Source organism: Theropithecus gelada, chromosome 9, assembly GCF_003255815.1.
Source record: "Theropithecus gelada isolate Dixy chromosome 9, Tgel_1.0, whole genome shotgun sequence".
Classification (NCBI taxonomy): Eukaryota; Metazoa; Chordata; class Mammalia; order Primates; family Cercopithecidae; genus Theropithecus; species Theropithecus gelada.
Window position 1 is genome coordinate 48,790,034 of NC_037677.1, and position 4,865 is coordinate 48,794,898.

Consider the following 4,865-nt stretch of genomic DNA (forward strand, 5'->3'; position numbering starts at 1 on the left):
ATTAAATGATTTCTATGTGGCAAATAAATTCTCATGAAGTATTTACTAATTTTGATACTGGTCTTATGCAAAAGGTTATATTTGGTGCCAGTAGGATACTGAGCATACTGTAAACTACGCATTCATTTGTTCACTTATTCATCCAACAAATATTTACTTAGTGCCAGTTGTTTGTCACACACTATGAATGCAAACACAGAGGTGATTGACAAGTCTTCCATCCTTTACAGAGCCTTCAATATATGTGTGAGAGAAAGAGGAGTTATAAGCAAAATATGCCTCTCTAACATACTGGCGATTTTAATTAAAGTTAAAAGTTTAAAACACAGAGGCAGACTCTGCCCCTCCTCTCTACTTTTCCCACCTAAGGACAAGCTCCTTTACAACACACTTTCTTTTTTAAAATATATATATATCTTTTTAAAATTTAAACTAGACTTTTACTACTTTATTGCTTTTTTATTTTGTGTTATCCTTGCACAGGGACCATACTAACCTTCTCTGTATTGTTTCAATTTTAGTACGTGTGCTGCCGAAGAGAACACATCAACACGCTTAGAGACAGAGCCCATAGACAATGGCACCAGAAGGTCTAGGAGCAGATTTCACTCTCCCCATCAATTTACCTTCCCATATTTTCCCACCTTTTGGAAGCCTGAAGATGCTTTCTTCTTTTTCTTGTCACTATGTAGGATTTATGGCTCCTTGTTAAAATATTATTTAAGCAAGGACCCTAAGCCACTGCCTTGAGAAAGAAACACTTTTGAACTGAGACTTTTCCTGCGTGATGGGTACAGCACGTGTTAATAAACTTCTGCTTGTTTTCCTCACTTGTTTAATCTGACTTTTGTTTTCAGGACAGTGTCTCAACAGCGTCTCTTTAAGAATCAAAAAAGGGAAAGGACAGAAATTATGTTTCCTCCTTTACAATTTGGCACCCAAGATGGGGCCAACAGAGACACCCTGACTGCTCCAGTACCTACAGGTGAAATCCTGGGAGAACTGGCAGATGCAGCAGAAAAGGGTAAGATTTCTCACCAAGGTCAGCTTCTCCCAGGTTTCTATCTGTGGTACCTGGCCAAGAAAGAAGGTAAAACATTTTCCTCATCCCTCCCTTTCCAGGTTCAGATTGATAGGAGGAAAACATTTACAAATAATAATAAAATTAATTCTTTGAATCTGTGACTTGTAGATTTCTTTAAGTACCTATTTGGTTATTGATCGTTAGTTTTACAAGGATGATCTTTGCTTTCCTTGTCTCTGACTTTCTGAGTGGTTTTTCATAGGAGGATCACAACAAGATTCTTCTTTCATCTTGTTTCATTTCTTGGGAAGCTTGGCTTTGTAAGCAGCAAATTTATGCTGTGGTCTGTGCCACCTTGAGGGCATAAATTGTCTGGCCTATGTCAGGTAGCCAGCTGGGAGTTCCACTGGGTCCAAAATGTCTGTTTGTCTAAATGTGCTGGCTCTCAGGATTTGTCTTAATTGTCTCAACCTTCATTGCCTTGCTAATAACAAAGGTCTTTACTTTCTTAGGCCATCTTTGGAAAAACTTCGGATCTTGAAGGGGATTGCATTTTTACACCATCTTAGGGGATATAATTTTTGTGTCTGGTTATAAGCCTTAAAAAGACTTACTGATTTTAAGTCACAATTATAGTAGGTTTACTTTGGAAACTGGGACTTTTGTATCTAGAAGTATTTTTTTTTAAGGGATTCTTCTTAGTCTCTAGGAGATGTAAATCTTAACCATGACTTTGAAATGTCTAGGGAATTAGATAAGCAGCATTCCAACTGAGAAAGGATTTGAAACAGAGTTAAAGTGCTTTGAACCAACCACAAAATTCCTTTCCTCAGTAGGTGCCTTTAGCTCAGGAGAGAAACATTTCTAAAATTATTCATTTTAAACAATCAAGGTATACCTTTGATTTAAATTTTGGCTTACATTTAGAGCATAAGAGGAATTTTTTGGTTTTTTTTAGCTTCCTTTCCTAAGCTAAATGGAACAATATACTTAGAAAAACAAAAGAAATGTTTATTAAAACATTTTAAAGACAAAGAGTTTTAAACAGTGATCGCATTAGACCTCTAATAAACAAATATATCCACCTCCAAGACTCTTTCTTTATGTAAATTTAAGAAAGGAAAAGGCAAGAAACAGGAATGTTTGCTATTTGCCCAGCTAAAATTTGATAAAAAGATTTTAAGAGCTCTATAGTCAAAAGTCACCTTAATTAAAAGCTGATATTTAGGCTATATGTGTATGCGTATATTTTTAAAACCCTTCTTCTCTATGACAACTATATGCACTTCTTCTGTCTGTTTCTCCTCTTGTTGATATAGTTTTTGCCTCTAAGACTTGTTCTTCCATTTACTTCTGTCTTTCTTTCCTCTTGCAACCTACAAGGTTACAAGAGGAAAGATTGCCATATTGTAGACCTAAAAAAGATTTCTAACAGCCCTGGGATCTTGGGAGGAAAACAGAAAAGCCAACATAGACTCCTCTTTTGGGGAGGAACCTCTGTTCTTCCTCATGGAACCCCAAGAGTTGTGAATGGACAGGTTCCTGTCAGCTGTAAAGCTCTATCTGCTTTTACACTGAACTCTGTGATTTCTCTGGCTTTTATATGCATGCATGTGTACATTTGTAGGCTGTATGTTGTGTCTACGTGTATGTATATGTCTATACATATGTTTGTATATTTTCTACATGATACCAACTTAAAGATGAGTGCTTATATATTAAATAAATAAGCCCAAATATTTTTCCAGTTCATGTGACTTGAGTAAATCATTTGGGGTAAAGAAGGGTAAATAAGACTAGTTTAATATTGTTGGTTTAATAAAAATAACGACATCTTCTAAGTTTATCAGCAAAATATTCATATGTTTAGCTTTCAGGTTCTTGCTTTTCTGATACTTACCTAATCTAACATACAATAAAACAAAAATGATTCATAGAAAATTTAACTTGAGATGATGATCAGAGTTGCCTAAAGTCTCATAAAATTTTCCAAACATAATTGTTAAAATTAAATAAAATAGATTTGAATAAAAGTTTGTAAGTAATATTTTAATAATAATTATAATTTTTTAATGCTTATTTAAAAAGTTTTTCAAATCTTTTAGTAACTATACCGTTAGAGTTTATTGCTAAGCTAAATTGAATAATTGATATTCATTGAATATCTAGATCATTTCCAAATAAGATATATTGCTAAGATATTACTAAATATGAGTGTAAACTTACATACTTTAGGCTTCTTATTTCAGAGAAAAAAAGATATCTAGACCTATTAGTAAATATATCCTGTTCCACTGAAAAATGGTTCCATTAGAAAGCTTATGTTTCTGAGGATTATAAAATATGTATTCATAAATTGTTAGTATGTGACTGAGTTAAAAATTGTTTACTGCTTAGATTTTCACTATGAATTAAGGTTAAGAATTAAAATTCTGACTAATATATGGTAACCAAAACTAGAACTTAAAAAAAGAAAGGAAATAAATTATGTTTTCTCCTCTACAATTATAAAAAAAAAATGGTAAGTACTTCTATGTTGGCAAGATTCAGAGAAGAAATGTAAACACAGAGAAAGGACCCAACAGAGATAGAAGTGGGTAGGGGAATGATGAAAGGCTCTTCAAAGGAGTCAAAGCGTGAGTGGAGTTGTGAAAAATAAATAGGAATCATCCAGGTGGATAGGGAAGAAGTGAAAGACAAAGCATATGTGTTTGAGTGTGATATTCTAGAGGACAGATTGGGAAGCTCAGATGTGGCTGACAGATGTGTGAGAACAAAGCATAAGATAGAGACAGAAAGGTCCGTCTAATTCCTGGGTGCTTCTGGCTGTGCTCACACAAGGGCTGGGCAGATAAACATGGTGCCCAACAAGGTCCTGGCAGCGAAGCAAAGCTGACAGATGCCAGCTCCTGCTTGAAGTTGGGCATTGTCCCTGTAAGGTCAGGATAAGCTTGCATGAAGCTAACCACTATGGTTGGCCCAAAATGAGAGACAGGCCACAGGATGTGATGGGAAACACTGCAGACATCTGCCACACATGGTTCATGCATGCGACTTTGGGACTAGGTTTTCCTTGATCCTCAGACATTGCCAGGAAGCCCAGGAAACCCAGCTGAGGTCAAAATAAAGTCTAGATGGGACCTGAAATAGTCCAGCCCAAGGGCCAATAAAGTGGAGACGGGTCAGACAAATGACTGCATTTCAGGTCCTGCTGAACCTTCTGGCCTCTAGGACCTTGCTAACTTGCCAGAAATCCAAACATGGCTTCCTTTTTCAGACAGGTAGGATCTCACTCAAATGCTGGTGGTGGACATTTGGAGGGCACAGTGGGCAGACATTGGAAGTGGATAAATCTGGCCTGGACAATGATTTCAGTAAGAGAAACCTGAAACCTTTTTAGCAGAACATACAATGTTCAGTTTTTCCGACTCCACACCACTCCCTACTCCACTCTGCTTCTTTAACACATTCATCTTCCTTTCCTGCCCTCAAGGTGTTTGAGTTTACCACTTTTGTTGGAGAGTAGATAATGGAACTCTAGAAGACACCAGGTCAGCCTGAGGAAGACCAAATAAAAAGAATCAGAGAAAAAGAAGTCAGGGGCATGAGGGAGGCCAGGAACAAATCCTCTAACTGCCCAATGGGTTCACCTTGTGCACTGCCTAGACAAAGCCAATTTATCAAGAAGGGGATTGCAATAAAGAGTAATTCGCACAGAATTGGCTGTGCGGGAGAGCAGAGTTTTATTATTACTCAAATCAGTTTCCCTGAGCATTCTGGTATCAGTTTTTAAGGACAACTTGGTGGGTGGGGGGAAGTCCCTGAGCCAGGAGTATTGACT

The 4,865-nt window shown here is 36.9% G+C and overlaps 1 pseudogene; it reads right to left on the minus strand.

The window, feature by feature from the left end:
• Positions 1 to 442: 442 nt before the first annotated feature.
• Positions 443 to 543, minus strand: LOC112632237 (annotated as a pseudogene).
• Positions 544 to 4,865: the final 4,322 nt, after the last annotated feature.